This window comes from Pogona vitticeps, chromosome 4 (genome assembly GCF_051106095.1).
Source record: "Pogona vitticeps strain Pit_001003342236 chromosome 4, PviZW2.1, whole genome shotgun sequence".
Lineage (NCBI taxonomy): Eukaryota > Metazoa > Chordata > Lepidosauria > Squamata > Agamidae > Pogona > Pogona vitticeps.
In genome coordinates, this window is record NC_135786.1 from 104,698,884 (window position 1) to 104,721,034 (window position 22,151).

General features: G+C 42.7%; 1 protein-coding gene across 7 annotated transcripts in view; it reads right to left on the reverse strand.

Annotated features, from left to right (window-relative positions):
• Positions 1-22,151, reverse strand: part of CFH (complement factor H) — a 275,435-nt gene that overhangs the window by 134,769 nt on the left and 118,515 nt on the right. For 3 of the 7 annotated variants that reach the window (XR_013544564.1, XR_013544563.1, XR_013544565.1), the window contains exons 16-20: positions 18,171-18,341; positions 14,882-15,061; positions 12,728-12,904; positions 11,389-11,565; positions 3,414-3,590 (exon numbers count right to left, since the gene is read on the reverse strand). The exons of the other annotated variants lie outside the window; for them this stretch is intronic. The gene's annotated coding sequence lies outside the window, so the exon portion shown is untranslated. The remainder of the gene's footprint in view (positions 1-3,413; positions 3,591-11,388; positions 11,566-12,727; positions 12,905-14,881; positions 15,062-18,170; positions 18,342-22,151) is intronic. 7 annotated transcript variants of the gene reach the window in all.

Below are 22,151 nucleotides of genomic sequence, written 5' to 3' on the forward strand. Positions count from 1 at the left end.
CAAAGGGTCCAGGACTCGCTGCAGTATAGGAGTGTGCTCAGGACACAGGCTCTATAGACCTGGATTTTGGTGTATGCCGTCAACTTCTTATTAAGCCATACTCTCTTTGTGAGTCTAGAGAACATGGTAGCTACTTTCCCAATGTGTTTATCCAGCTCGACATCTAGGGAGAGAGTGTCAGAGATTGTTGAGCCAAGGTACACAAATTCATGACCAACCTCCAAATCTTGGATGGAGATAGTAATAGAGGGAGGTGAGTCCACACCCTGGCACATGACTTGTGTTTTCTTCAGGCTGATAGTTAGTCCAAAGTCTTGGCAGGCCTTGCTAAAACAATTTATGAGTTGTTGGAGGTCTTCAGCAGAGTGGGCAACAATGGCTGCATCATTGGCAAAGAGGAAGTCCCGCATGCATTTCAGTTGGACTTTGGTCTTTGCTCTCAATCTAGTGAGATTAAAGAGCTTTCCATCTGATCTAGTCCGGAGATAGACACCTTCTGTTGCAGTTCCAAAGACCTGCTTCAGCATGACAACAAAGTAGATCCCAAACAAGGTTGGCGCAAGGACACAGCCTTGTTTTACTCCGCTTCGGATGTCAAAGGGATCTGATGTTGAGCCATCAAAAACTACAGTGCCCTTCATTTCCTCATGAAAAGACCTTCATGTCCTGTGGTACTCAACCTTCTCTCCAGCAAAGACAAAAGACTTCATACAGCTCAGTGGTCATGATCTCTTTACAACACTTCAAAACTTCAACGGGGATGTTGTCCTTTCCAGGTGACTTGCCAGAGGCAAGGGAATCCAAGGCCGTTTTATTTCTGCTAAAGTTGGTTCACTGTCCAGCTCTTCCAAGACAGGCAGGCACTCAATGTTATTTAATGCCTCTTCCATTACTACATTCTCTCTAGAATATAGCTCAGAGTAGTGCTGCACCCAGCGTTCCATCTGCTGTGCTCGGTCCTGGATGATCATGCCTGTAGTAGACTTCAAGGGAGCAGATTTCTTCTGTATTGGACCTAAAGCCTGCTTGATACCGTCATACATTCCCTTGATGTTACCTGTGTCCGCTGCTATCTGTATCTGAGAGCAGAGCTGAAGCCAATAATCATTGGAACATCTCCTGGCAATCTGTTGGACTTGGCTATGAGCAGCTCGAAGAGCCTACAAGTTGTACTCACTAGGACAGGCTTTGTATGCTGCTAGAGCTCTCCTCTTATCCTCGATGGCTGGAATCAACTCCTCCGAATGGGCTTCGAACCAGTCGGCCGTCTTTTTGGTCTTCTTGCCAAAGGTGGACAAGGTGGTGTTATATACAGCGTCTTGAAGTGTTCCCATCGTTCAGGTGCATTTGCATCAGCCAGGCCTGGAAGGGTTTCCTGAAGCGCTTGGGCAAATCTCTCCAGTTTTCTTTGATTGTGAATCTTGTTGATATCTATATATGGTCTTCCTTCCTTTTTAGTGTGATACAATCTTTGTTCGCAGTTTTATTCTGCTACACACCAGGGAGTGATCAGTATCAGAATCAGCACTCTGGTAACTGCGTGTGATCGTAATACTAGATAGGCTAGAACATCTAGTGAGGATCAAATCAAGCTGATGCCAATGCTTGGATCTTGGATGTCTCCAGGAAACTCTGTGTTGAGGCTTTGTATTAAAGAACGTGTTGGTGACACAAAGACCATAACAACAGCAAAACTCCAGCAAGCGTTGGCCATTTTCATTCATCTTCCCAATGCCAAAATGGCCTAGACAGGTAGGCCAAGAGTTGTGATCAGCACCAACTCTAGCGTTAAAGTCTCCAAGAATGAACAGCGGCTCTCTCTCAGGGACTTTTTTTTATAGTAGCCACCAAATCGTCATAGAATTTGTCTTTGATTTCTGTTGTGGATGACAGTGTTGGTGCATATGCACTGATGAGGGTGACTGGTCCCGCTGATGAGTGGAGCTGCAGAGACAGGATTCTTTCACTCCCCACAGTAGGTGGAACAATTGATCTCAGCAGAGTATTTCTCACCACAAAGTCAACACCATATTCCCTGGTCTCGTTCAATGGTTTTCCCTGCCAGAAGAATGAGAAGTTTTTTCTTTGGCAGATCCCATGTCTGGCAATCTCGTCTTTTGCAGGGCAACAATGTCCATCCGCAGTCTACTCAGTTCGATGTCGATGACAGCTGTCTTGCGCACATCGTCTATTTCCTGCAGGTTGTCAGAAAAGCCAGGGGTCATTGTCCAAACATTCCAGGTGCCCAACTTTAGGGTAGATGTTTTCTTCTGACTGTTGCATGGTGCAGGGTTATTGATCTACTTTTCGGCTCTCCCACCATCAGAAGTAGCCCCTGGCATCATGCTCTGCACCAATCAAGCAAGACCTATAACCAGTAACTGCTTGTTCCTATGTTATTTCGACACTGTATGCAAAGCTGGAGTGTCCTCTCCAGAGCATGAAGCCTGGGTATAATAATATGGAGGATAGGCTGTTACCCAAGCAGCAGATCCCCCCTCTCCACGTCACTGAAATAGTCCAATGGAATGGCAAGAGCCAATACAACTGGTTCCAGCGACGTTGCAGGAATTGGCAGAACAACACAAACTGTCTACGGGACTCTGGCTCCGGATTTTGCCTTGAGGTTATCTCCTGAAGCCTTTTCCATCAGTGGATATAGCCACAAGGCAGTGGAGGTTTGAAATCAGAGTTTTCCTTCTCCTCAGTAAATCACTCAATACAAAGATATAATCTATCATGGAATAACTTCCTGGCTATCCAAGCTATCTGAAAAGGGTCATTCTGGAGAAAATCCATGTCCTGTTGTATTTGCCTTTCTTGTGGTGCCATTTTGCAGTTGCCCCCCATATCTCCCCCTCCATGTATAACTTCTAATAAACACTATATGAAGCATGTTATTTGAACTCACAAATTACTTTTGAAGGTAAATCTGGATAGAGACAGCAAAAAACAAAACAAAAAAAAAAACAACAACCTAGATTAGAGATGAGCATAAACTCATCTCCAGTTCATCTAAATTCATATGTGTGGCATTCCTTCCCCATACCCAGCTGCCACACTCACAAGGTGGTGTGCATTGGCTGGGTCCTTTTCCTGGGGCAGTTGACCAGCCTGGGCAGGAGCAGGGATTTCCCTTCTCTGCCTCCTCTGGCAGCCACCCACTCAAACAAGGAGGCAAGGCAGGGATTCCTTCCCTGCAGCCTCTGGGTGGGTGGTTGCCAGAGCAATCTGATCTTGAACGGGTTGCAGTACACATAAGGCGGGCTGTCCTCAGATTGGTGAGTCTGATGGTACCACTATTAAAGATTCTAGAATCTTCCCACAAAACACGAGGTTAAACAAAAAAGTGGTGCTGGTGGGGAGACAGCCTGTCAAATGGTATTCTCTCTTCCATTATAACAAAAAAGTACCTCTGCACTCTGGAACGTTTATCCATTCTCCCTTTAAACACATTGCTGCATAAGGTCCAAAAAGACTGTAGGATGGGGAGCATCGATAGCTCACTTTCTCTGCAGGGAAATACTGTGGCTTTGGGGCTCCATTAAGCTGACCATTTTGAATAGCAGGTGGAGGAGGACACCGCATATCTGGAAGGGTAAACAAAACAGTCTGTGATAGATGGTTTGAAAATAGACATGTTTTCCCAAATCAATGTTTGTATATTTAGTAGCCTTATCTGCAGAATATAAAATCTATATTGGCCTCAAAATCTGCCTTATAGATTAGGACAGAAAATGTCCCATCTTAAAAAGTTGGAACACTATCATGGTTCATCTTGGATGCAAGAAAGAAAACTTGGTTTCATTTTCTGCATCCTTGAATATTCTCCACATTGACTACATAAGAACCATTAACAAAGGCCTACACACTCCACAGTTTTTTTCTTTTTTAGTAGACCTGGATAATGTTTCCTATTGTATTTACACTTTCTGAAGGTATGAAACCTACAAAAATTCATAGTGATTGATCCAGTGTTGGACACTTATGTACCAAAAACACCATATGAGTCTAGAAGCTCATTCAAATCAGAATGAAACCGAACAGACTAAAACAAAAAGCCATTGTCTGCACTGCGTACATCAAACTCAGTAGGTCAAAGCTGTTTGGGATGAACATGGAGGTAAGCCTGGGACAGATGCAAGACCTGGTCATTCAGCATTGCATAGAAGATGAAGTCTACATGTGTTGCAGTGAATGCGTTTCTCTTATCACGTGAAGGTATTGCTTTAGTATGTAGGGAGAAAAGGTACATGCCTCCTTGCTGGTCATTTTGGGCTTTTCTTATGATATTCTCCATCCTGACCAATATGGGACAGTGTGAAACTACTCTTCACTAGAACGTAGCAACATGAAAACATGTTCTGAAGATGCATTGTGGTTAGATGGGTTGTTCCAACCAGTAAATTGTGTCTGTTCCTCTGAAGACCAATGGCCCTGCATGGGTCTGTTCACATAGTGTGGTCCATCACCTGTCAGGCTGGCATCATTCGTAACTACTAGGTTGGGAATGTTTTCAAACATTTTAAAACACAAAACAACAGTCCAAACCAAAAGAAATAACTATTTTTTAAAAAAAGAAAAACGTAAAAACCCCAACAAGCAGATACATACAATTGAAATTTAGTTAGTGAAGAAAGTTCAATATTTAACACATTTTTAAATTTATCTCACCATCAAAAATATAAGAGGAATTCATTAATGGCTTGAAATTTTTCTTTGTATTTCTTTACATTACCATTTGTACTTAATTATTTTTTTTAAATAAACTGAGGAAGGATTTAGATGTTGCTTACATATTTGAGTTGCAGATAAAATAGAGTCATGCCAAATTTCATTTAAAAAACCTTGTTATTTTGGCTTCACTTTTAACTTCTCCAAGCTGCTGTGGTTTTTTTTTTTTTTTTTTTTTTTTTTTTTTTTTTTTGCCATGACAATTTGTCACAGTTCAGACTATCAGCAGTTTAAGGTTAAGAGTTCTGTGGTCTTCCAGCCCGGCAAGCTGCCATCAGCATGAGCATTATTATTAATCCCTTGGATGTTGCTTTTTCTTGTTGATTCTCTCTTATTGTTGATAAAACCAAAGCTGGTGTAGCATGAATAGTTTGATATGTAGTATTTGCCATTTTTGTAACATTTCCCCCTAAATTGATATAACCATCACATGTTCATTTATACACCTTGCTGATAACAATTTCTCCACACTGGAACAATGTTCCATCAATTTAATAATTTTAAGAAATGTTCCCAAAGAATTGTTGATGCAATCTTCCTAAATTAAGGGGAGACCATATAAGCAAAAAAATCCGCAGAAACTATTGGTTTGGGGTAGACATATTTGGATTTTCCCCACTGAGCATATGATGCAGTGGGAAATGCTAATGAGGCCACAGCGACCCACCCCAGTCATAATTCATGGGATTAAAAGTAGGGAGACTTCTACTTTTTAAAAATATGAATCCGTTGGAATCAGTTCAAATCATAGGTTTTGTTCTATTTTTATCAAAATGTCATCTTCCCAAAGTGTTTTCAATCATGATTGTATTTCGAGGGGAAACTAAGGGACATAAAACTCTATTTAAATATCTCTCTCCCTATTTCATAGCTCTTATTTTCCCCTCCAAATACATTTTTAAAAATTAAATATAGGTGTCTTCCCCATTGCTTTCATGCCTGTCCACAATTTCTCTGATATTTTCTCCAGATATGACATATAAAAACATAAAATACCAATGTTTTTAATTGTTTTGCCTCATAATATTTTTGTATTCTAGGTTCTCCCCAACTCTTTGAGACGACCTCTTTTGTCTCAAAGTCTCTGCAAGCCATCTTTTACCTTGATGGATGAAACTGGTAAATATTTTTTTGCCACTGAAACAAGCCTTTTATTATTTATTTATTTATTTATTTATTTATTTATTTATTTATTTATTTATTTATTTATTTATTTATTTATTTATTTATCTGGGCAACTTGCAACAACTAAAATACATAAAAAAGATAAAACAATTAAAATACAATTAAATTATACAGTGGTGCCTCGCATAGCAATCACTCCGCATAGCGAAGAAATTGCTTTGCGACACTGTTTTTGTGATCGTAAAAGCGATTGCTTTGCGATGGCCCCTATGGGGAAAATTCGCTTTGCAATGATCGCAGGGAAGCGATCATCGCAAAGCCCCCATTTTCACACAGCTGATCGGTGGGGGCTTTGCGATGATTGCAGGGAAGCAATCATCGCAAAGCCCCATTTTCGCACAGCTGATCGGCAGTTCCAAAATGGCTGCCGGGTAAACAAAATGGCCACCTGCTGTGTTGCCTCGCTTTAGAGGCACCGAAAATGGCCGCCGCAATGGAGGATTTTCGCATAAGGTTAGTTTTGGAGCCCATAGTAACGCATTGAAGGGGTTTCAATGCGTTTCTATGGGCTTTTTAAAATCGCTTAGTGACAAAATCGCTTAGCAGCGATTTTTGCTGCACGGATTAACATCGCTAAGCGAGGCATCACTGTATATTCTAAAAATTGCTGTCAGGACCCACAGTTGATATTATTTAAATTAAAAGCTAGAGAGTTAGAAAGAAATGTTGTATTAGGGGTGCAATTTTTATAGCACAGATTTTGCTCATGATTGTCAATGTGCCTGAGGCCATCTTTTCTTATCTGTCTAATCACTGGATTAAAATTTGGAATATTTACTCCCAGATCTCTGAATGATTTATGGAGCACTGGGATGCATATACCATTTTGTGTTCCTGGTAGTATTACAGGTTTAATGTTTATATGTAGCTCTCCAGATTTCTTATAATAAATACTTAGTCCTGCTGCTGCTCCATACTCTTGAACCCCTTTCATTATTTCTTGTAAGTCTTCTTTGAGGGTTACAGCTAATGTCAATTATCAGAAAATATGCTGATGTTCTATGTTTGACCATTTACTTCTAAAGTTCCAATGTTGCTCATATTCTTTATGACAGGGAGCATTTAGTATTTAAGCCAAGTAGATCACCTGGCTATGCTGATAGACCAAATGGACCTAACAGAATAGGCAACAGAGGTCTGAGCATCCTCAGTTACAAATGGATAAGATTTCTAAAATGTGTAGATTGTTTAGTGTAAGGTTTTGGGACCAGCTTCTGGCTCAGAGAATAAGTGCTGAGGAAAGAGAGACAGAAAAAGATAGAAGTTCGGGAAAATACCTGGAGGACAAAAGGAGAAACTTTAAGTGATTTCTGATGGGCTCACTAATTGCTCTTCTCCCTGGTGTCTTTTAAGAGTACATCTTAAATGGTAAGAAGTAAAGACAGAGACCAGTGCATCTACCAATTGAATCTTAAGTTCATTCAGAGCTTTGAAGGGAAGAGAATAAAGCTTTAAATGCTGCCAATTCATGCTGGGAACACTTGAGATAAATGAATTATTTATAAATTTTCCCCCAGAGAGAGATCCAAGAGAGAAAGGTCCTTTGCTTTCTCCAGCTCTGAATCCTGGGATGTCATGCTCCTCCTCTGGAGTAAGCCCGTCCTAACTCTCTATTTGAAATAAGCCAGGAGTATTGCTTTCATTCCTTGTGATGAATCCTCCTGAGTTGGAGAGAAAGGGAAAGTCAGCTGAATCAAGTTATGGAAGGTGACTCATTCACGAGGAAACTAAGGAAGGGCTCTGCTATGACATGGGAGACCAACTGTAAGCTCTGTGCTGGTGGGGGGCTTCCAGAGGAGTCAGCTGGAGATCTTAGGCATCCTTAAAAAGCAGGTATGTTTTGGAACCTTTGATTTTGAGTGTTGGGCTTAGCAGAATTTCTGAGAACCTCCTCCTATCAGACTCATTGGAAGGGAAGGAGAGACAAAGGAGATGAGTAAAAATCAGTTAGGGAAGAGTCCTTTTTTTAAAAAAAAGAGAGTAAAAAAGAAAACAGATGAGTTTTTTTCTGAGACAAAAAAAAAGGGAGTCGGTGATTTGGAGTGTAACCTATTAACTCCCTGTGTTTCCTGAGCAGCTAGAAGTGATATGGCTACTTCCTTCACTGCAGACTGAGAATTCAAAGCTCTCCCCATCCCATTCCACTTATTATTTAGGTTTGTCAGAAAAGACAGAGAAAAATCTAAAGGATTGATTATTTAATATAGTATACAATAGAAGACGTGATGGTTGGACAGTGTCATTGAAGCTATTAACATGAATTTGACCAAATTCTGGGAGGCAGTGGAAGATAGGCGGGCCTAGTGTGCTCTAGTCCATGGGGTCATGAAGAGTCAGACACGTCTTAACAACTAAACAACAAACAACTTAGGTGTCATGAGCATGCTGATGGCACTGAACTTCAAAACTCTGATAAACTCTCCCATTGGTTTCATGGAGATGTAATTAATTTAATTTCTTTGTTATGGTCACTGACCAGCAGATGTATTCAAACATTAGTATAACCTGAAAGTACAATTAAAAATATACAACCTATTGAGGGAACAGTGACACTTCATTGCTGCCACACAAAACTTTGCCTCTGCTTTAGTTATATCAAATTTCTTGCCCGATAGTAAGAGCACAACATAAAATTCTCTGGACCTCCCTTGAAATGGTTGCTATATGGGCTCAAGGAGATCCCTCTGAATATCTTGATAGAAGACATGATCAGTGGTTTCAATCTCCACCTCATTGCAAGGGCATGTACAATTAGTGATATCAGGCAAATCCTGATATCTATCTTCTAGTAGTCCAGATGGAAGTACATTCAACCTAACTGACATAAAAACTTTCCTAAATTTGGGGATTGTTATTTTGAATAGATAATTGGGCATTCTAAATATATTATACCTAAATACACCCAGTTTGTCCAGCACCACTAAATGTTCTTGATCCTCTTTTTGATGGCCGCCTTGGCATTAGCATGGCCCATCGTGAAGAGGACACCTGAGGAGAAGCCCAGCCTCAGTAATTTAGCAGATAGATTCCTCTTCCAGGTTGAATGGAAGATGTCTGCTAATATCAAGGGTGCCAAACCTGAAAAATAAGTTTCAACCAGTAATTAAATATGTGGGCCAAAGCTTGTGCTTTGATGGAAACTAACCCTGCCTCCAAACGAAGTGTAGGATTCAAGACACATAGAGATGCCGTGAAGATCCCTCTCAAAAACTTTGTCTGTACTGTTTCCAAGGGCTTCAATTTAGAATATGCAAACAGTTGAGCCCCATAAAGCATTTGGGCTATTATTTTAGCTTTGAAGACTTGGATGATTGATGGTACATACTGTCCACTCTTAGTGTAGAAGACCCTCTATAGCACAGTACTGCATTTCTGTGCATGGTTCAAATAGGAGGACCACGACCCTGAGGAATGAAATAAGTGGTGCCTCAACTTACAACTGTCTCGACTTGCAGCCACAACATTTTGCATTTGACTTGCAACAGGCTTTGAGATATAACCAGAAAAAAGGCCTCTTTTCCTGATTGTTCCCTTGCTACCTCCCTCCATCCCTCCTTTCCTGCCCTTTTTTAAACCTTAGAGGTCATCTTAGGTTAAAAAAAGTCTCCCCCTCCAGGGTGGATTAACTGATTTTGCATTAGTTCCTATGGGAACTAATGATCTGAGATACAACCAATGCCTTAAGATACAACCAAAAAATGGCCGGAATGGATTAATCGCTTTTCAATGTATCCCTATGGGAAATGGTGCTTTGTGTTATGACCAACTTGAGTTACAACCATCATCCGGACCAAATTAAGTTCGCAACCCAAGGCACCACCATCATACCTGAATATTTGTAACAAGATACGTGTTCTATGTTGTTCCCATTTAATGTCCATGTATGTTTATTGCATCTTCTGCTAATAATCATAAACTTTGTCTTACTGTATCATAATTAATTGAAAGTTGTTCTTTGGGGCAATAAAGGGCTAGGGCTTTTAAAATTCTCTGTAAACCCACACACAAAGTTGACATCAAGACCTCATTATCCACAAACAGCAAAATTGAGAGGTGGCGAGTACTCAGCTTGGGGGGATGAAAGTCTGCTCTCAATATATTATTCACTATATTATTAATATAGAAATTAAACAATGTTGAGGCTAGAACACAGCCTTGCTTGAACCCATTAAATGATGGTATCACATTAGATAATGCTCCCGCCTTATTACAAATAACCTTTTATTATAAATAACATTAAGACTAGTATTTTTGTGCAATCACCTCATTAGCAAAAGGAGTATTTTGTCAATATTTGTAGTCTCAAATTCTGCCCACGGTTTTCCCCTGGGAATCAAATCAAATGCAGATTTGAAGTCTATAAAATCCACATACAGAGAGACCCCTTTGGGAGTGGAATATTTATTCACCAGATGTCGCAAAACTAATGCCTGGTCTATAGTGGCCCTGCCTGCTCTGAATCCAGCCTGTTCCTCAGTGAGGATATTTCTTTCATGTAACCAGTTTTGAGGTATTCCTAACAGATGACTCACTTAAAGCTTGCTAGCAGTACTTAGCAGTCTTACTGGACGGTAATTTCTTGGGTCTGATTTACAGCCTTTCTTAAAAATGGGTACTCTAATAGCAAACCCCCAATCCTTTGGAATAACTGCTGAGTGGTCAATCCATGTAAAGACTGATGCCAAAACCGGGGTCCACCAATCCATGTTATCCTGCAGAAAATCAGCTGTGATATAATCAGCGCCTGGGGCTTTGCCCTTTTTCAGCTGATGAATCAACAAGCTGATTTCCTGCACGGAAACAGGGGGCCAATCCATTAAGCAACTGGCAGTTCTTGAATTTTAACAGTGATATCTGGGTGCTGTGAGTAAATACCCCTAAAACGTGATTCCCAGACCCTTACTGGTATACAATTATCAGTAATCACAGGGTGAACCATCAGGCCTGTTGACATAATTCTCCAAAAGGTCCATAAATGTGGTCACAACAATTAGTTGATGCCATGATTCTATCAAAATAGATACCTTCACAACACACACCAAGGCACTGCCTGATGCCTTTCCATACGAGAGGTTACTCTGACCTTTCCTCCTTCCAAGCAATCCCTGATGGAGGTGGGTATCTCACTCATGTAGGCCAGTCAGTGTATTTTAGCCATGAGGGCAATACAGTGGTTCAATGCTTTCCAGAGGAGGGTCACATAACTGCCTTCTGTCAAATGATACTCACACAGCAATAGCTCACATTGTTCAGAAAATAGCCTTTACACACATAGGATAGCTTTATTCTTTAATTTCTAAAATTAAACCTTGTGGATGCACTTATAGTCTACTTTAAAAGCTGAATTTTACAAACATGTCATCAGAAGCCTGGTAAGAGTTTGCCCTTTCCTTCTTTTTCCAACCTTCTCTATTCTCTCGGAGCTTTCCATGCACACTTTGGAACTCTGCAAGAAATATAAATGCCTACCTTGACACCTTGGCGGTGTTGACCATTTCTTATTTTCACACCTTATGGTGTCCGAACCAGATATTTCAAAACCTTCCTGGCACTGATAGTGCAGCTCATGGCCTGGCAGGTATGATTCTGCCCTCTCTTCCACAATACCAGCATTGTCAACCAGAGGGGGATCTCTGCAGGTTACATCTGAATGAGGAGATGATGCAAAGAAGTAAGGACTTATCTGAAACTCTGCCTCCACCCAGCCTTCATAATAACTGTTCATTCTTTAAGGGCTTGATGGTCTTATAGGCCACTTCCAACTCTATTATTCTATGATTCTAGTTAGTCACTAGGGCCAAAGCAATGCGTGCACAGTTCTATCAGACTTTGAGTTTAGGGTGCCAACATGTCTATGTGTAGAGGAGACAGCAGAATCATAGAAAGGGGATCTCACTCATCTTCCATGAACATTCAGCAGCAATTGAGAAGATAGCCTGTGCCTATATAGTTGTTATCCACATAATCCAATGCCTTACATCTGGTGGAACCAGGAAATGGATCAGATCAATTTGCATGTTAAGTAGTATATAGAATGTGGCTGAATGAGTGTCTTTGGCCCCGGCTGGCATGTAACCAGAGAACATTATTGCTGCACAACAGAGAGCTCATGCCCAAAGCTGATATTGCCAAGAGTCTTCTCACAGTGGAGAGTAACAGCCTCTTCCCAGAAAACAACAGCTGTCAACGTGTTAGGACCACCTCAGTGCACCAATTTCTAAAAGGGATCACAGAGAGAACACCTAGAAGACATTGCCTGTGCAATGGTTCTGTTCCTTTGTGGACCTACTGGGGTAAGGAAGGTGGAAATATGAGAAGACACAGTACTGATATCAAATACTCAGTGACAGACACCAAGAGAAGTCATAAGTAGCAGCTCACATGCAACAGCATGCTCTGCAGGATGGACGAGGACATCACTTTTCCCTAGGATTCTTGCTCTAGCGTTCTACTCTACTATTGGCCATTCACCAACAATGGCCATTCACAACAATGTCGGCTGACAGCAGCAGCTCTCCAATGTCTGAGCAGAAGCATTCCAGACACTCCCACCCTTGAACCATTTGGCCAGAGATGTCAGTTATTTGAGTTCCAAACATGTTTTTGCTCTGCCTACAAGTCTTGGGAAAATCAGGCTTTGTTGCTTAGGTGAGAAAGATAGGTTAGATTCCAGGATTGTGGATGACAGAAATCCACCTGAGCCTGCATACCTAATGAAAAGAGCCCAGGACATTCACAAGCTCCCTTGACGTATTGCCACAAGTAACTGCCCTGTGAACTGTTCACCACAGAAGAGCATAGGATGTACCTTCGCAGGTGGAGGGCTGTGACCACTCTCCTCTACTGCATGTAATAGTTTGTGGTCCTTTAGCTGCAAAACCAGGATGGCACTCATAATCTACTCTGTCTCCAGGCTTATAGGAGTTTTTAACAGTATGACGATACGAAGCACTGAGGATGACGGGAGGCTTCTGACATGACTTTTCTGAAAAGATATACAAACAAAAATAGAACCTTCAGAATAGACTTTGATAGGCTACCCAAAGATTTTTTTGACCAAGTCACTAAGCCTCTGAGCTTCAATTCAACACTGAGATTTGTTTTGTTCTTCATGTATTACATGGCAACAGACAGAAAAGTGAAGAAAAATTATTGCATAATTGTACAGATATTGTGGGAAATGCTGCAAAATACAACAAATGGTCACTTTATTTATATAACATGCAGCCCTTAGAGTAAGTCTGAATTTGTGCAGGTCCACGTTCACGGCTTTCCCAGTGTTCTATGACAAGGGAAGCAGGTTGCTTCCTCTGAACATTCAGTCCTTCTTTTAAGGATCCCCTGAATTTTGCAGAGAATCCTGAGGCACAAGCTATGACCTATTTCTCAGATGGTTTAGTCCATTGGTGACACCTGCTGTGTTTGGTACATGCCCCACATAATATTACAAAGGAGCTCATATCATGGCCTCTCTGAGGTATACTGAATCTAGATGCAGATCAGACGTAGTCATGTGGGAAGCTTATCCTATTCTGATTGTGAATTGATTAGAGTAGCTCCCAAAATTTTCTAGCACACCTCAGAGTTGCAAAGCACCATGTTTGGAGACCCTGAAGGTTTGCAGTTTGACAGGGCATCTCATTTCAGCAGAGGCACAGCTAGGCATGGATGACTAGGTGCAAACGGAGTGTCCCTGACATACGGATTCCAGATGTCATAGTAAAAAATGTAATTTTCTACGTTCTCTTCCTGAGGTTTTATAGTAGCACTTGTGACAAACTGATGACTTATCTTTGCTCATATCCAATTCTTCAAAAAAAAAAAAATCTGGCTTCTGATTGAGGAATATTCTTCCTGTGTCTACAGTTCAAAATGCCAGAAAATGGTGCAGCATTGCTTTTCCACATTGTCCCTGTTCTTCAAGTAGGAAAAAGGATGGCAAGCTTTACATAGTTAAGGATAGTCTGAATGTCGATGACACCAAATTCAAGAGCCAGAATGGTCACAGAATCTTCTTTTGTGCTCACTGCCATTAGTAAACAGATGCCAAGCAAGGGAAAATCCCAGAACCTGACTTCAGCAGTTTTAGCAGTGATCCACATCTCACTCAAATACAAAGCACATACATCTCTGTCCCTCTTTGTGTCCCTTCTTCCTCTCTTTCTCTGTGGCTCTTTCTCCCCCCTTTCTCTTTTTCTTTCACTTCTCTCTCTCTCTTGTACTCTCTCTTATCCCCACTCCCATGACTTGTCAGTATGTGTTTATTTGTTCCTAGTCACTCATGACTGTGGTAAGGCTGAAGTCCCAGTCGACCATCTTTCCTGGACATAAGCTACAATCACCTCAGTGAGGTTTCTTATTTATGAAATATTTCAACATGGCTGATGCAAGTTTTCATCTGTAAAACAAGCATCTTTAAGGTCCTGTATCTTCTAAACAACAAGATGGATCAACGTCAAATGAAAAAAAAAAAACTTGCAGCAATGATAGTTTCCTTTGAGGAACTAGTGGAAAGCATTTGAAAAATAACAAAACAAATAACAAAACAAAACAAATAAGAAAAGAAGGCAAGAAAGCACAAGAATGAGAATGATAGGAAGTGCTTTTTTTAAAAAAAGATTTGAAATTTAAAAGAACTTGTCCAGCTTTCTTCAAAGTTGTCATATAGCAAACCCATACTGTCTCCGTTCTGCTAAATATGGTCCTGCTTCAGTTATGTTCAAAAGCTGGAACTTTTTGTTTGGAATACTCACCTCTTATCAGTAACAGCTTATGGAATGATGTTTTGACTGGCCATGAAATGTCAGAGGTGTAGCCCTGTGAACCTCTAATATCTTCAGTGGGGTTCTTTCTCATGCATCTTCCCAGTGTATTCTCAATAGCAAAATGCTGTAGAATTCTCAAATAATCCTCTCCAGTTATTCACAACTCCTCACCTCTGAATGGAAGCACATTTTCTTACCTTTGCAACTTGGTAATTCAGACCACTCCATATTTCCACATGTAGCAAAAGTACTTGATCCAACCATTTCAAAACCTTCATGGCAAGAATACTGCATGATTTCACCAGGAGCATACTTTCTAGGGGCACCACTTCTCGCCTCACCATTGGGAATTGAAGGGGGGTCTCCACATCTCATATCTGGGAAAATGAATTTCCAGCATGTGCTGTTAATTAAAAAAAGCTGAATAACATAAAGAACATGTTTATCTTGGCACACGTGCAACACCACAACCCAGTATATTCACAATGTAGTAATGAATGAGGCAGCCATTATGAAGTCAATAAACTGAGGGAAGGAGAGAGAATTGCAGATGTAGTGTCTGTGTGATGTCTTCTGGTTTAGAAACTCAAGACAGGACGGCAGGCAGGTATCTAGAAGCAAAACATTATTTCTATGGAATAGAATACAGGACAAGCCTACTGTAACCTTCTCCAGGGCAGTCTGACCAAGAAGAAAATTCCACTTTCTTCTGTGGGACATGTTTCCAGAAAAGAGCACACAGAATGACAGTGTTAGCTGGAATTCCTTAGTCAATCTACATTACAGCTGCAGTCCTAACTATACTTGAGTTCATACTAAACATATTACCGTATTTTTTGCACCATAAGACGCACTTTCCCCCCTCCAAAATGTGGGTGGGGAAGTCAGTGCGTCTAATGGTGTGAATGCAGCAATTTCGTCGCTGCTGGCCCCGTGGGGGGGAGCGTCGCAAGGGTCCGGGTGAGCCTTCCAGGACCCTTGCGAGGCTCCCCCACGCCCCCACGGGGCCAGCACCGGCGAAATCGCCAGCTTCCAGGTGGGGGGAACGTCGCAAGGGTCCTGGGAGCTCACTCAGATCCTTGCGACGCTCCTCCCACCCACGCACCGGCCAGCACTGGCAAAATCGCCAGGTTCTGGGAGTGTTTTGAGGCTTCCCAAGCCTCAAAACACTCCCAGAACCTGGCGATTTTACCCCCCCTGGTCCCATGGGGGGGTGGGTGGAGGGTGGCAAGGGTCCAAGGGAGCCTCCCAGGACCCTTGCCACCCTCCCCCCACCCCCCCGCGGGGCCAGCCCTGGCGAAATCGCCAGGTTCTGGGAGTGTTTGGAAGCTTGATAAGCCTCCAAACACACTCAGAAGCTGGCGATTTTAAACACCCCCCCGCTCCGTGGGGGGTGGGTGGACGGTGGCAAGGGTCCAAGGGACCCTCCCTTGGACCCATGCCACCCTCCCCCCACCCACCCCCACGTGGCTAGGGGGGGTAAAATCACCAGCTTCTGGGAGTGTTTGGAGGCTTGGGGAGCCTCCAAACACTCCCAGAACCTGGCGATTTTACCCCCCCTGGTCCCATGGGGGGTGGGTGGAGGGTGGCAAGGGTCCAAGGGAGCCTCCCAGGACCCTTGCCAGGCTCCCACCCACCCACCCCCATGGGGCCAGGGAGGTTAAAATCGCCAGCTTCTGGGAGTGTTTGGAGGCTTGGGGAGCCTCCAAACACTCCCAGAACCTGGCAATTTTACCCCCCCGGGTCCCATGGGGGGTGGGTGGAGGGTGGCAAGGGTCCAAGGGACCCTCCCTTGGACCCATGCCACCCTCCCCCCACCCACCCCCACGTGGCCAGGGGGGGTAAAATCGGGAGCTGGCGATTTCACCCCCCCTGGTCCCATGGGGGGGTGGGAGGCTCCCTTGGACCCTTGCCAGGCTCCCACCCACCCACCCCCACGGGGACAGCGGGGGCAAAATCGGGAGCTTCCAGGACCTTTTCTGAGCCTGGAAAGGCTCAGAAAAGATCCTGGAAGCTGCCTATTTTGCCCCCTCTGTCGCCCGGGGGAGGCAGGGTGAGTCTCCAAAGGGTCCTAGGGTGTGTTCTAGGACTCTTTGGAGACTGACCCTGCCTCCCCTGGGGGCCAGAGGGGATGAAATCACCACCTTTGGGGGCTCTTCTGAGGCTTGGGAAACTTCAGAAGAGCCCCAGAAGGTGGCGATTTCACCCCCTCTCGCCCCCGAGGGAGGCAGGGGGAGGCTCCAAAGGGTCCTGGAACACACCCTAAGACCGTAGGGTGTGTTCCATAAGATGGACCTCTCCATAAGGCTCACCAAATTTTAGGAGAAGAAAGCAGATAATTTTTTCCTGTTTTCTTCTCCTAAAAATTTGGTGCGTCTTATGGAAAGGTGCGTCTTATGGAGCGAAAAATACGGTAGTTTTGTTACAAAGACAAGCATCTCTTTCCTTTCATTTAACCATTGTGGTTCACTTAAAAAAAATTATTTATTTATTTATTTATTTATTTATTGGACTTATATACCGCCCCATAGCGCTACAAGCACTCTCCGGGCGGTTTACAATTTTTTTAATTATACAGGCTACACATTGCCCCCCCAGCAAGCTGGGTACTCATTTTACCGACCTCGGAAGGATGGAAGGCTGAGTCAACCTTGAGCCGGCTACCTGGGATTTGAACCCCAGGTCGTGAGCACAGTTTTAGCTGCAGACAAGCATCTCTTTCCTTTCATTTAACCATTGTGGTTCACTAAAAAAATATATTTGCTGCAGTGCTTTGCAAACGTCCCCTCTCATAAAATCAGCAACCAATGAAACTGAGTGTTGGAAGGTATACTAATCACAAAAGAGCATCAAGGGTATTCAAAATATGCCTTCCATGAAGTTATGAGTGAGAAAGGAAGCAGGCTCCAAGCTCCTCTAGTTTTGTTCTTTGAATGCCTGAGCTAAACGTAAGTGGAGGTAACCAGATATGTGAAGGGTCCTGATTAGGAGCCATGATGATTGATGGCTGAATGATCACATGATCATAGCATTCTACATATACAGTGAAAATAGATGCAATGAGGCTGCTGGAGCTGAGTGAATCCAATGGAAGCAGACCTCCTGCACCTAATCCTAAAACCTCCAGTGAGATGGCTTCTAGGGTCATGGCTGCTGTGTAAGGTTTCCTTTGTTGTTGGTTTTACTTTATTTTATTCTTTGGTTGGTTGGTTATTGGTGATGGTGAACTTTTTCCAATAAATAAAACATAATGGGCTTGTGGAAAGGAGACAGACCGGAAGAATACACTGATCTATCAGTTCTTATACATAGTTGAGGACATAACATATAGAATAATACAAGTGAATATCCAGATAATAGAATATACAGCTAATAACAATGATGATGACAAGTATTCCAGATACAGTATTTTCTCTTTGTCACATTGTCATTTGTATCTGATATCTGAGAATACAGCAAATTATATGCAAGAAAAAGCATACAAACCAACACAACGGGGGGGTGTCTGCCACCTTCCTCCTTCACACATTATCTTCTGTGGTCCTCGGAGCACAAAAGGTTCCACACACTCAAAACCAACCTCTTCACCATTCTTGTAGTTTCTCATCTCTGTTATGTTGACAGCATTTGGAAGCTGAGGTGGTGGTGGGCAGAGCTCTTGAAGGAAACATACATTCCATTTAGAACTGAATGACGCAAAAATTATGGGGAGAATCTTGAAAGAATATTTAATGAAGTATTAAAAGTAAGTAACTTTACAAGCTTCCTTGCCCTACAATGGGTTCAAAAGTACCATTAAATAGCTACTTTGGTCATAGTCCAGTAAAATTTTACCTGGATACCTTGTTTCCGTGAAAATAAGACCTAACCTGAAAATAAGCCCCAGTATGATTTTTCAGGATGCTCGTAATATAAGCCCTTTCCCCAAAATAAGCCCAGTTAAGTGAAGCCCCACCCTTCACCATTGTGCAGCAACCAAAAGAAGATGGCATGACTATAAAATAAAATATCCCCTGAAAATAAGCCCTAATGTGTTTTTTGAGCAAAAATTAATATAAGACCCTGTCTTATTTTGGGGGAAACATGGTAGAAGAAATGTTAAGATCTGTTCCAACAAGATGTCCAACCTGCACTGGAAAGTTTCCTTAGAAGGCATGATGGTGAGCATCTAACTTATTCCATGGAAAGAATTTATATTGATCTCTACCTTTCTGCCAGAACAGAAAGTTGAACAAGTATCTTAACCAATGCAAGAGTTAAATTAGATGGTACTTTCAATACAAAGATGCAAACATGCACTCATATGTGGTCAAAGCCATCTGTTGTGATGATCTTCACCTTGATGTTGCTACATCTGGTTTTATTTAAAATAGTATTGTGGCCTACTGCTAAGCAGGACCTAGCCCCCTCCCCAAAATAACACTCACACACAAACCATAAAGGTAGTTAAAAAAGGGACACAACTTTAATAATTAAAGCAGCAGTTAACCTGGTGAAGTATTGATTTGGATCCTGCTCATTGGGGGACCCGAATGCCACCTGATGTTACCCACCATCTCCACAGGACCCTCCCTGTGGAGCCACTTGGAATGACAGATTTCCTGGAGGTATGTGGATGTATGCCACTCCATGGCTCCTCACCAACCAGGGGCAAGGACTACTGTCCCCACCCAACTGGAACAGCCCCCCCACACACACCCATTTCCCATTTAGGGATTCCATACTGTCCGTGACCTGCAGGCCCAATGCCCCAAACTGCCCCACCAAGCTGGGATCACCAAGCCAGGAGGCAACAGACCCAGGGCTCACAAGTTCAGCTCATCCAGAAGCAACACATGCCATCCAATCCAGTTTGGGATGCTTCTCCTGCCTGCCCAACATAGCTGCATTGATTTGTGGATTGGATTTCAAAGGACACATGCAGATGGGAGAGGGAACTCTGTCTCTTCACTTGAGAGGCTACATGAGTGGCAAGAAAGCACCAGCAGTGTTTTGGTCCCCAGCCTGCTAGATTGCCTTTTTCTCACAACATAAACCTACTACAGCACATGAAGAGTTTGTATTTCACACTGCTAGGGATGGGCCTTTGAGGTTAAAAAGAAAGAAAAGGACACACATACAAAAGCGGTCCTTTTTCTCATTCTCCTGAGTGAATAATTCATATGAATAAAGAACGATACACAAAAGTTTCCTGTCTTTCTGTGTTTCTCTCTGTTAAACCTTTCTTTCATCCTTTTTTTTTTGTCAAATCACCTGTTTGTTTATTTGTTTTTGGTCTAATAGCTTTGCCAAGAGCTGCTGTCCAGGAGTGGCAAAACAGGAATCAGCCTGGATTCACAGGAACCAGTGAAGAATGTCTGTGCCTCTGTTCTTTTTGCTGCTGCTGCTGCTGCTGCTGCTGCCAGACAGCCTATCTATGCCAGCATGCCTCTGTGGAATTAAATATTGAGTGATTTCCCTGTTTTTTTGGGGGGGGTATTTTCCTCTCTCCTCCCCCCCCCTTCTCTCGTTGATTAGTTTTACTGCTGCCTGGGCCAAGCCAAAGTGCTGGATTTGAAGAAAAGACATCAAGTGACAGGAGAGAGAGACAGAAACTTCCCCATAATCTAGTAATTTTCGTTTGAGTGGATTGGAATATATTTTCCTCCTGTAGTGTTTTGCTTGCTTTTCTTGGTTTTGTGAGAGGGGACTGTGTGTGTATTTTGCATATTACTATTTCCCCCGTGTGTGTTGGGGGAGCTGATTTAGATGTTTGCTTGATTTTTAAAACTCATTCTTTTGCTAATTTATTTGGTTAAATGTGTAGATTTTGGCGGGAATTGGGCACTTTTTTTGTTTGCTCTGGGAGGGATGCCACCTAGACTTGATGACTGTGCTGATATCCCATTGGGCTCTGTGGCTGCCTTCATAGGCCTGAGGATTATTTTTCTTTCTCATTTAAATGTACTGAATGAGGGCGAATAAACTGAATCTTAATCCACAGAAGACAAAAGTGCTCCTGGTAATTAGAAAGGCCAATCAAGGAATAGGGATACAGCCTGTGCTGGATGAGGTTACACTACCTCTGAAAACACAGCTGCACACCTTAAGGATGCTCCTGGATTACTCTCTGCTCCCAGATGCCCAGGTTTTGGCGGTGGCTGGGAACACATTTCCCCAATTAGAACTAGTACGTCACCTCTGCCTGTTCTTGGAAAGGTCTGATCTGGTCATAATGAGATATGTCATAGTTACATCCCAGCTGGATTTTCGCAAGACACTCTATATGGGTTGCCTCCGGAAAGTCTCATGAAGCTTCAGTGGGTCCAAAACACTGTAGCCAGATTAATTGGGGCTGTTAACATGGGTCACATAACCCACACTATCCCTGGTTTACAGCAGTTCCACTGGCTGCTGATCCTTTTCCAGGCACAATTCAAATCCCTGCTAAATCACCAAAATCCAGTGGAGAATATGACAATGAAAAAGAGAGGTTAATTACCTGTAACTCTGGTTCTTTGAATGGTCATCTGTGAATTCACACTAATGGGTTTAATCTGTACCTGTGCAGAGGTTTCTGGAATATTCTAGTGCTTAAACATGCGTTTGCCAGGACCGCCCCCCTAGTACACGTGGTCCACCCATCCTGGTGATTGCCTCAGTTCCCAAACAGCCCACCGCTGTGTCAAGTGAAACAGATGTGACAGACAGCGGGGAGGACGGGTGGGAAGTGTGAATTCAAATATGACCACTCGGAGAATCAGAGCTACAGGTAACTTCTCTTTCTTCTTCGTGGTCTCTGTGAATGCACACTAATGGGTGACTAACAAGCTTTCCTGTCTGGAGGAGGGACATCATGGAAAAACAGATGACAAAACCGCTCGGTCAAAAGCCACAACCGACTTAGCCCAGAGGTCCACGTGGTAATAAGAAGCGAAGGTCAATGGGGTGGATCAGGTGGCGGCCTTGCAGAAGTCAGGGATAAGAACACCTCTTGGAAAAGCTGTGGAAGCAGCTACATCCCTTATGGAGCGTGCTTTAATTCCAACAGGAAGAGGCTTCTTAGCAAGCTGGTAAGCTAGGCGTATAGTTGCCAAAATCCATCTAGAAATGGTTTGGGGAGAAACATGAGACCCCCTGTGTGGTACATGTGTAGAAATAAAAAGCCTCTTGCATTTGCAGTAAGGAGCTGTCCTAGAAACATAAAAGGCTAGAGCTCATCGAGAAGATGAAGAGTGTTCCAGGTCAGTGGATGGTGATGGAAAAAAGGTAGGTAAAATGATGGGTTTTTTAAAGGTGAAACTCAGAAAGGACCTTAGGAAAGAAGGAGACATCAAGATAAAGTGTAACTTTATTGGGATGAAACTGCAAAAAGGGGGAATCAACTCTAAGAGCAGAAAGCTCTGAGGCTCTGCAAGTGGAAGTGATGGCAACTAGGAGGAGAGTTTTGAAAGAACGGAAGCATTCAGATGTCTTGGTGAAAGGTTC